We start from the raw sequence: 11,777 nt of genomic DNA on the forward strand, positions 1-11,777 counted from the left end.
AAAAGATAAAACGCATGTTGTGCCCTCAGTCATTGGTGGGAGGAGCTGCTTAGTTACTAATTAAAAACTACCGTGTTGCTTTTTTCCGTGATGGGATTTGTCATCTTAGCAGCCTGGAAAAAATAGAAAATAGACCTTAGTCAGATGGAAGAAAGAGCTGTTTTTGTCTTGCAAGCCAAGTGATGTGGATGCACAACAAGAGAACATAAAAAAAGGACCATCATTCCTCAGAGGCATGTCGTTATTTTATAAACCTTAGAGTGAAAATGTGTTGTGTGTTGGGAAACGATGGTTTAATTAACATATTGATGTAAAATGCTTTGGAACTTCTTGCTTGGTTGCAGAAATCAGTAATGCCCTCTATACTTTTATGGCCTTTTAATTAAAAGCTGAGACACAGAAGACAGTATTATTATTTTGTATTTATATTTGTGTGCTTAAGTCCAATCTGTTATTTTCAGGGTGTCAAACACTGCATTTTAATCAAAACCATTGCCTTTTGTTAGACATACACAAGATGTATTTTGCTGTTGTTGCCCGGACAAACCAGCCAGTGATAATGTTACATTTTTAAGTTTTTCTTATGAATTCATTAGGCTATAAGGAATTAATATGAGGGATTGAGAGAAAGCAGTGGATCTTTACAAGACCCACAAATGTGAAACTCAGGCTCAAAACCTCTTTGGATTACAATTTTTCAACTTCAACTTGGTTAGATATCAAAACTAAAACTAGTAGATAACAGTTGGGTTTGAAAAAGGTGCTGCTAATCCAAAATAGTACGCATAAATACACTCGTTCACTCGTTCCCCTTTTCACCAACTTGAACTGCTTGCTGGTGCTGTTTTAACCAGAGCCATGTCATTCTTTCTTGAACCTCCCTTTAGTCCTTTTTTCTAGAGAGAGCACAGTGCACAAAGGACACGTATTACAGCATTTATATTGTTTTCTGTGATGCGTCACAGTCCAATACCGTCAAAAGTGCAATGAGAAAGAACTTCTTCCACGTGCCACTGCTGCTTGATTTTGGTCTCCACTCTTTCATTCTGTCTTGGTGTCTGGTAGCATACTAGCTCCACACAGAAAGATTTAACATTAGTGGTCAGTGTTTCTGTTGGTCATACTAACCCAGCCCTTCACTCCTGATGAAACCACTTCTTGCATCTATCCCAGCATAGTTTTGGGGCCAGAGCAACTCCAGTTTTTTTGGCTCTGAATTGACGTTTTCTTTGTGCCTGTTGAACAACAAATAACTGTTTCTGAGTTAGGCACTAGGCTTGAACGAGCAGTGGACCACTTTGGTGGAAAAAGTATATTAGTTTACCTAGTCGAAGGCACAACATCTGAAAAGAAAAACAAGAATAATTCCAGTGTCAGTATAACAGAGGGCAGCTACCCAGCATTCACTCCCACACAGGTTCATTATCTTGCTGACAGTGCTACAGCCTGAATGTGTCTGTAGTTTTTGTGCTGAGCCATGTGGTCAGAAGAGTGTTTTGTCTTTACTGCAGAGATGAGGGAGTAAAGCAACTCTAATCAAAAACTATTTCCCCAAAATATTGAGCTGCACTGTCAACGTTGTTAAAGTGCGGCCTGTTCAGCGGCCCTTTCTGACAGATCCAATGTCCTCTAGTATCGCACTGATCTGTCAAGTTCAACTCCTTCATTCACTGTGAAGTCGCACTGTTGACAAGTGACCTAGGTGACTTTACCATGGGCCGTTATCAATCACCTTCATCTGCAGTGAATTAATTCCAGATTAGTGAGTGAGGCTGTAATTAGATTTCATGAGCAGAGAGTTAAGAGGCTAAAGCAGAGCTTTGTGGAGCAGCACTATATGCTTTGAAGGCATTGTGCATTAGAGGGAAGATAAGCATGAGAGGGACCTTCAGTTCTTAGGATGGCGAAGATGGGTGAAGGAGGTTGTTGGGTGAAATTTGTATTGATTCCTCAGAGAGGTGGAAGAGAGTCAGGTGATAAACTTGGCCTACTTAAGTTGAAAATCAATACGGATTTCAACTCTTCCTGAGGAAATAAGCAACAATTACCTGAAACAGAGCAGAAGAACAACAGCTGATAATTACATCTCCCAATGCAGGTCAGAGGCGGGTGGACTGGCTGTGTCTCCAACCTGACAAGGCGGCTAAATCTATTCAGCCTGCTCAGGAAGCAGTCTGAGCGCTCTCATTAGCCGTGTAGCATTTGGCCTGGTCGTTTTACCTTTATTTAGCTTGAATTATGATTAACAACTTATATAACTTAATATAATACTGTATATAAATGAGGGGAGAAACGCAAGCGTGGTTTATTTTTGTTGAGGTCATGCTTCTATCTCGGTACATTGGCCTGTAACGCTGCAATCTTCCCTGTTTCTGCAGAAGTCAGTGAGCTATCTGTTGCTGTCATAAATATAACAGAATCACTGGGGTGGGAGAGAGTCTTATGCTTCCAGCCGATTGATTTAGAGTTTGATTTAAGTGACGCGTAACCCCCCCCACGGTGTACTGCAGCAGGTTGTCATAATTAGTAACTGAACTATGAGTCATTTATTCCTCAGAATAAATGCTGAGCATGATTATGTCAGCATTTGTGATTATTTTGTGTCAATATATAATATACACGGACAGATACAACTTTATTAGATATACTGAAATGACCATGTCAGACTGGTGTGGTGATTTTGTCAACTAAAGAGCTCCTGTTTGACTTTAAACGGTAGACCAATGAGTCACAACGTTCTATTGAATTAATCAGAATCAGAAAACTACTAGCTTGAATTGCCGGCTTGCTCCGTATCCTTTTGGGAAAACACACAGCCATTGTTTACCCTGAAGCGTCTGTGTTTATTATGTGTTTTTATTTCTCCACATCCCAACTGAACTTGACCTGGACGTTGGAGCACCTGACTGAATGAGCATTCACACTATAGAAAAAATTTGAGTGGGCTCTTCAGCCCCATTAGCCGAGGTTACACTGTAATTGCCGGCTGATTACTGTGCTGTAAAGCCGCTGCCTCCAGCTTAAGCGGGATAAACACAGCCCTTCAGGTTTCATGTCACTCTTTCCAAAAGCACCTTCCTGTCTCACTAAAATAGTTTCAAGAATGCTAATTAGCCCCTCTGACCAAAAAAAAAATAAAAATAACAGGGAAATAAAGAAAATCTTTTTCTCTTTTTTTCTCCCAGTCTAATTCTAAAGCAAATTGAACCGATCGCATCACTGTTGACAATAAAGTAGCTTCATATCATCCATCTGGCCAGTAACTGCTGCCGGTTGTTGCCACAGAAACAAGTGCCAACCATTATGTTTGTAGCTGGAAAAAAGTGCAACTTTTGCCAAAAACAGTCCACTCTGTGTTCTGTTACATGACTAGCTATAATTGCAAATGAAGAGAGGCTGTTGGACAGATTTAATGTAAACATAAAGGCTTGAGAGAGAGAGCGAGAGAGTGCAACAAAGCAGCATCAGTGATAGAGAGCATAAGGTGGGACGAGAGAGAGAGGGAGACGGCAGGACATAAAATAGGAGTTTGTATCACCATGCAGCTTTCCCCCTCCAGCTCCAGCTGCTTTATACACTGAATCTTTTTATGTACAAGTGCCTGCAGTCCTCCATCGAGAGCTGGACCCACAAAGAGCCCTCACAGCTTCGGGCCTGTGGAGAGGTGACACAATCAATAGCCTCTCTTCTCCGGGCTTCTTTATGCTGGTTATGTCGATGTGGGTAGCTGTAGCTTCCACCTTTTACAAGTCAATGCAGCTTTGAACGCATTTGAAAAAAGTAACACTAAAAATAGAGGACAAAAGGACACTGATGGAGTGGTTTCAGGGGGATTGTTTAGTCTGTGTCTGCAGAAACCCATCTCCGGGAGTTCATATCTCACTGCTTTACCAACATTATAAAATATTCCAATAAATGGGAGAGGACATGTTTCCCTATTATTACTTTTATACAAGGGTAGTGAGATGTATCCGAGGCTCGGTGTTTCTGTGTGTTATTTGTGAATGTTGTTTTCCTGTTTGTGAACTTGAACAAACATGGAAATCAGCATGTTGGGCTGTTTAGATCAACATCAGCCCTTCCCACAACGTCATGTTGGAAAACGGAGCGCGCGCTCTGTTCTTCTGTTCAGTTAATTTTACTTTTATATCGCCAAATTCCCAGGAAGAATTACTTAATGCACTTTTTTCAAAATGTTAAAACATTCATCACAGTAATAATTAAATCGATTGATTCAGCCAAATTCAAAACTAAAATTCATCCCAGTAATAATTAAATCGATTGATTCAGCCAAATTCAAATATGCATGAAATTCTAGTCCATTTAAAAACTAAACACTGAATCAAACAGATCATATTGAATCTTTAATACCTTGTACCTTGCCCATGCACACAGCGGCAAGAAAAAAACCAGGGAAGACACTTCCAGCAGAGCCTCACAAAGGGAGGCCATCTGCATCGTCCGGTTGAGGACTGGAGAGGACAGGAGACGCCAGCAAACGGAGAGTAGTCCAGGGAGATCTGCTATAAGACCTGATAAAACACTGCATTAACAGAAATATCAACAGTGACATATACATATAGGATAAGTGAAGCAAAGTCAGTCAGTTATTACTAAGACAGACAGCAAAATAAAACATTTTGGCATACAAAAAAAAAGCAGCTTTGACAAAAGACCTTTAAAAGATACAAAAAGCGGACGAAGCTCAAAGCAGATGGCAGCTGAGTCTGGAGGATTTAGTGGAAGACTCTAAACATCAGATAGCCTCGGGAGTAGATCTGTAATGTAGGTTTAACTTCTGTTGTGACACCTGTGCTTTCACTCTCTTCTCATCTGACACCAAATTTTGTCAGATGTAGCTGGAAGTCTGTTTTTGTACATTGTGTAGACTAAAGTTGGGACAATATCGAAAAAGGTGGTTGAGGCGAATTGGTGATTCTTGACAATAAATTTGAAATTCCTTTGAAGACGGTATGGACTTTATTTCTTACATTTACATTAAAAGTGTACATCCATATTTTCGCTTCTGGGCAACTAACACTTTACTAGTTTCTAAAGTTCTCATTCCTTCTGCCAACTTTTTTTTTTTGCCCCCCCTCCACTCTTCAATTTTGAAGTATCAGTTTCAGTTTCAGTTGAAGGAATGTCTGATTATTTTTCCGAAGTACCTTCTAGTTCTCTGGCTCTCCTGTCTCTACTTTTGGCACCTTAAGTAATGTTCAACTGCCGCTCTGGTTGTCTTGCGTCAGCGCTCTGTTGCTCGCTGGCTCTGTTGCTCGATGCTTGATGCTCGATGGAGGGAACTCATGGAGCCAGACTAGAAGTGACTTTGGCTATGTTCACACAGCAGGTCTTAATGCACATTTAGTATTTCAAATGTGTCTTATGTCAGACTTCATTGTAAACAGGCATCTGTTTTGGAGTGATCCCCATGTGCCGTTTGATGAAGTGACATCATGCGCAGTACGCCAGGTGTATGTATATAAACAACCATGCAGCAGCTGTGAGCATGTCTGATTTCATTATTAAGTTTTTGTGCAGTGGAAGGGGACAATTTCAACTTATTATAACTAATGAACTAATTATAATGAGATGTGTGAAGAGATGGCTTCAACATAGGTCTGGGCAATATATCGAGATTTTAATATATATCCATATATTTTCAAACGCAATATGGTACGAGACAATATCGTTTATATCGATTATTAAAAAAAAAAAAAAAAAAAAACATTTTTTTTTTTTTTTTTTTTTTTTTACGATTTTGATATAGCTTATTTTGTGACAAATTGACTTGAATGTTTTATTTGAGATTTGCACAAATGTTTTGTTATTTGCACAACTGTCAACCTCAGTGGAAAAGTCTGCCTGTTACTGTCTACATTGTATTAATTGCCCAGTGTATTTTAATTTAATTGTTATGCAGGAAAGGGATATTTGTTTTATTTTATTCAAGAAGCATTTTTATTCTATATATGCAGGCAGTTTATTTTTATTTCATTTGTTTTATACATTTTGATATTGTGCAGACCTCTGTTAATAAAGGAACCTGTGTGACATTTGGCACGAGGCTTTGTATTAAAACTGACTGTTTTTTTAAGGGTTTGCCTCAGAAAAAAATGAAGCTAACAGAGATGCTATGCTATAATGCTTTGGGGGAAACCCCGATTAAGGCACAGAAAAAATATCGAGATATATATCGAGTATCGCCATTCAGCTAGAAAATATCGAGATATGACTTTTGGTCCATATCGCCCAGCCCTACTTCAACATCTACAGAGGTGTGTGTGGATGAGGAATCAGAGCCAGGAGTGGAGGACCGTGATGTGACCGGCTTTACAGAAGCAGATCCAAATCCAAAATGATCCTGCCAGGGCAGAATGGTGACATTAATCGCATACATGTGACGCCAAAGACGGTTGAGATGCGATCTGACGGTTCAGACTCGTATGTGGTCTTGAATCAGATGCTTATCTGGTGTTTTCCAATACAACTTTAAAGTGACCCAGTTCTGATCTGGAAAAGATTGGATTTCATCTCATTGAAGTTGTTCAGACAGCCAAAAGAAAATCAGATATGGGGAAGTAAATCTTGTTTGAGTGGCTTTTGCCTGCAAGGTGAAAGCAGTTGAAAAGTCGGGGCTTCCCAGCCCCGTTGGTTCCTCACGGACCACCGTCCTGCATCTGCTTCAGTCCACCCTCATACACATGACGGTGTCTTTAACAGAGTTGTGCAAACCTTGAAGACAAGCTGATGATGGCCATTAATTTGAATCAGGTGTGGACTACTCTGATCTAGTAAAAAAAAAAAAGAGAACTCATGGACATCACTCTAAACGAGGTGGTCTTGAAGGCATCGTATGTCGTTATAAGCCTCACTGTGCTTTTCTGCATTCATGCTGCCACCGCGGAGGTGTGAATGACGTCTGCTGGGGGCATGAACAACCTTGTACTATCACAGGCCAAGTCCATTTATCTGTGGTGGAGCACATATAGCCAAATTTTCTTCCCTAAAAAATATCAGATATACTTAATCATCTGAACACAATATGATTGTGATGTGTGATCATTTTGTGCGATGGAACATCTCAGATGGGCCTCCGAGCCCAGCGACAGCAACGCTTTTGTATTCATGAACGTAGCTCCATATGAGTTCTGTTTAATTTCTTGATACAGTGCCGTCTAAAGGATCAGAGGTTGTGTCCAGCTGAGGCTCCCACCTTTGCCCTTAACGTGATGAAAGACCTCAGATTATTTAGCAATTCTCTGCAGAAGAAACGAGCAAATTCCTTTAAATATTTCAGTGGAAAAACACTTTACCACGTTAACAATGATTTTTTTTCCCTCACACACGTGTTTGCAAAGTAAAGATCGTTTCCTATTATTTAATGCTCAACAATTCAGCCTTTCAGGGATACTGCTTTGTACACATCACCTCTTGGAAATAAGTTTTCGTCTGTCACCTACTCACTAGTTGTAACTACTCCCCATTCCAACTTGTTGTAAAGTGTCGCAGGCCTGAAATACAGAAATAGACACGCACTTACAAATTAAAGATAAAAGTTGATAGGAGTGTGTGTGTGGAAAGAAAAACAGGAAATATCTTGCTAATTTTTTGAAAAATAAGTAATAAAATGTAAATCACTGAATCTTTTGTGTTCTTTTGTTTTGTTTTCTGAAAATCACGGTTTCCGTCTCAACCCAACCCGTTCTGATTTGTATTTGCAGACGTTTTTTCTTGAGTATGATGTGCCAAGCTTTTTTCCGTTGCTGATTGCGTTCTTTCGCCCACTTCGCTCTCCTGTTTTAATGTTTATGAGATAAAGAATCAAGAATCTGGTTTACATGCTTTAATCAGTGTGTGAAATGTTGAGCAGCACTTCTTAGATACAGAGACATAAATATCCTTCAACAGGGCATAAATCAGCCCTCAGCCAGGCTTATTGTGGACACCGAGTGCTGAATGAACTGGAGCAGCACCTATTCTCTTCTACATTCACTGATGATAAATAATCACCTTCGTATTGAGTTGAACTGAATGCACATAATTAAAGCTTAATAAAATAAAATCCCCAAAAGGTCTGAAAATATGCAGGAAGAACATGAAGAAGTGAAGTGTGATGACGACACGTATATCAGACATCTTTCATCCAGAACTATTAAATCTTTTTCCTGGGCTGTGATTATTAATGCTTTCTTTCGCGCTTCAAGACAGTTATTATGGTGTCTGAGGAAAAAAGTTAATAATAGTAAGTGGTATTTGATATCGGAGAAGCAGAGGGAAACTTTTCATTTCACAGTAAGTTAAAATAAAAGTACATCTCAGAAGTATAGGTTGTAGATTGAGAACACATTTAAAGCTATGATTGGATTTACCGAAATATCAAGAATCCCAGATATAATGTTATATTTCACACCAGAATGGGAGGTTCTTTGGGATATGTTCAGTGATTAATCCTGTGGATGTTGCAACACTGTAAACATGTAGTTTAAAATGCTCAAAGTGTCTTTTATAGTCTTGCGATCCTCAAATATTGAAGCCAGTGTTGCCAGACCCAAAACCAAATTATCATAGCTAGAGCCTGAAACTATTGTGTTTCCACTAAAATGGTCTTACAACAACAGCCGGTGAGAACAGAGTTTGCAATGTATTCTGATGGCTTGGGGTGGGGGGCTAAGGAGGCATGTCTATGTGAGAGAGGAAGTGAGGATAAAATAAATAAAACATAACTTAAAACAACAGATCAATTACAAACAAATTACTCTGCTGAAGCTGATTCCAAATTAGACTAATAATGAATAGTTGTTGAAAGGCATTGTGAAATTATCTTACACTTATCATACAGAGGTTGAAACTATTGTACGAATACGATAATTATTGAACATCTGTCAACGCTGGTAGAAACACCAGAGGATAATTGATTCCTAGTGAGAGCAGAGATTCTGTTTATTGGCCAGATTACATACATAAAACTATTTTGCGAAGCGTGGGAAGTTGGAGCATGAAAGAAAAACGTATCTGTTGAGTTCTGGTGCGCCTCATGATCATGTTCGATAAAACTGCAAAGCTTACAGTATCAGTGACTTCGACCTCTAACCAGCAAGTTTTATAGTTACAGAAATGTTGACAGTTTTTGTTTTTCAATGGCAGTAAAATCTCTCATTTGGCCCCTTTCATTTTTGGTAATGAGACTGCACACATTTTTTATTTTCTTCCTCACATCAGAGACACATGTCCCCTGATATTACTGAATAAAGGGATTTTGCCTATAATTTACAAATGTACGTAGAAATAATGATATTCCCATCATTTAAGTGTCATTTTTATACTATACTATAATTGAAGCATCTTCTCTCATACAAAAGGTTTGATGAATTTTCTTTCTTATAAAGTCCTGAATTTTAAACCTCTTCACTGTAGCTAATCTGACATACAGGACCACGCTAAGGGAGGGTTAGGGTTGTGCTGCCTGCTTCTTTTCACATGGCATTATTAGTCTGAAATCAGATTGTGGAACCATAAATGTCTCCAGGGTAATGGACTAATCTATACCCCTCAATTAAACTCTTTATAGGTCTAACTGTATTAATAAAATATCCTACTATACACAGACACCAGCCACTTAATGGAGTGGACATCAGCATTAAGTGCAGCTGTAACTGAGCTGTCTTGACACTCTGAGCCCCCAACCTTCAGCCAGATTGAATGCATAAATCCAGCAGGGCTAAGAGTAAGAACCAAGAATAGATCTATCATCAACTGCAAAATTCCCATTTAACTCCTGGCTGCTCATTGCACATATATGACCACAGGGAATGTATCTTTGTGCAGAGCAAAAAGGTGCAAATAAGAATACGCTTATTTCTGTCTCCTCAATATCCAAAGTCAAACCTCCCAGTTCTGTGTAAGTAGTGGTCCTCCTGCGTTACTTTTAATCTGAATTATAGCAGGTGTCACGAGTTTGTTACCCATATAAAATGATTGATTGGAAGGACGAGAGTTTTTTTCCCCTTTTACATTACTGTGAAAGTGATAGTGTTTCTGTGGCAGCCATTACTTTTATTTAGTATGCTCGCATAACAAATCCGGATTTAGATTTCAAGCCCTGCAAATTGTGTCTGCAAGGCAGTAAACAATAAATTGAAGCGACCAATGAAGCTGTTTTTTATGTTCATAATACCTTCTTTAAGTTCCAGTCGTATTTCTAATAATATCGTTGGTTCCAGACTCATGCAGTTCTTTACCTGACGCATTGCTCTGCCATTAATCCAGATAGCAAGTAAATGATAAAATGATCAATATCTTCTCGTTGAGAAAAAATATTAATTTAGAGCACAGTTATTTAAAGGAGACCTATTATGGCATATAATAGCTATTTTAAACAGGCCTTGAATGTCTTAAAAACAAGCTTTTGATTGTTTTTGCTAAATAAATTAGAAATTAAGTCTCTGAGCCATGTCTCTATCTTCCCCGTTTCTAACCTCCATCTCTATGCAGGATTCTGAGTGGGCGGGCGGCTATGATAATGAGGCTTTGTGCTGATTGGCTGCCTGAATGACACGATACACCGCTACGAAAAAATGGCGGAAGCTCCGGCCGGCGGAGTTAGTTGTGGGCGTGGTTTCATGCATTGCTCCTGTCGTGACGTCGCGACCGGAGCAGAATCTGAACGGGTCGTAGAAGCCACATCAGACTGGACGGCTCATCCGGGCGGCTGTACAGACACTGCAGAATTTGGTTGCTTTCCTCCTTCTCTGAGTTGGCAGGCTGAGGGGAGACCACTTTATGTATGTTAAAGCAAGAAAAAACGAGTTTTTCATTATAGGTCCCCCTATTTTTAAGTGTAAAAAAAAAAAAAGAACAGCTATCAACCGTTAAAACATATCTACTACCTACCGACAGCAATTGATCCTGGGGGGGTGTTGGGGTTTGGGGGAAAGATAGTGGCCTAAGTCTGGTAGACGTGCCGCTACCGTGGACTTAAGAAAGCTCTACATTCTGTTGGTAAGTCGGACTGGGGCTCAACAGCTCAACATTTGATGCAGTCCTATATTGACATTTTCTTGACCATTTTAACTCTACATTTCAAATCAATGTCTTGTTGGAAAGCTGAGTGCTGCCCAAGGCAAACATCCTGCAGATAGCCTGATGTTGTCTTATAGTCCTCTTGCCTAAAATTTTCCAAGGTCCAAGTATGACAGCCAAGGCACTTTTGATACATTTTTGCAATTTGGGTGCTAATTTGATAAAAATTGATAATAATTGTTAGTAAAAAGAAAAATTGTTGGAAAGCTGAAGTGTAGCAGAGAGAGAGACCTAGTCAATCTCCTGAGATGGACATGCATGCATGAAGATTAGGGCTGGGTATCGATTCAAATGTCAAGAATCGATTCGATTCCGATTCTTAAGATTCAGAATCAATTATCAGGATTTGATTTGATCAAAAATGTTTTTTTGAGCTGTTGCCTGGATAATATGACTGTAGTTATGCAACATATGAACAATAAGAGGCCTGTCGCTGCAATCGCTGCAGCTACTCTTCAACGCCATGTTCATTGTTGGACAGTTTCACACCACAGCCATGTGTGAATTAAATGACGTGACTACTGGGATTAAAGTTCACCGGGCGAAAATCAAATGAAGAAAAAAAAAAATTGATCTTTAGGCATACAAATTGATTTTTAGGAATTAATGAGAATCGATTTAGAATCGTAAAAATCTATTTTTGTTCAACACAGGCCTAATGAAGATGTTAGTAGGAAGGAAACAACTCCTGAAGC

This window comes from Cololabis saira, chromosome 4 (genome assembly GCF_033807715.1).
Source record: "Cololabis saira isolate AMF1-May2022 chromosome 4, fColSai1.1, whole genome shotgun sequence".
In the NCBI taxonomy this organism is placed as follows: domain Eukaryota; kingdom Metazoa; phylum Chordata; class Actinopteri; order Beloniformes; family Belonidae; genus Cololabis; species Cololabis saira.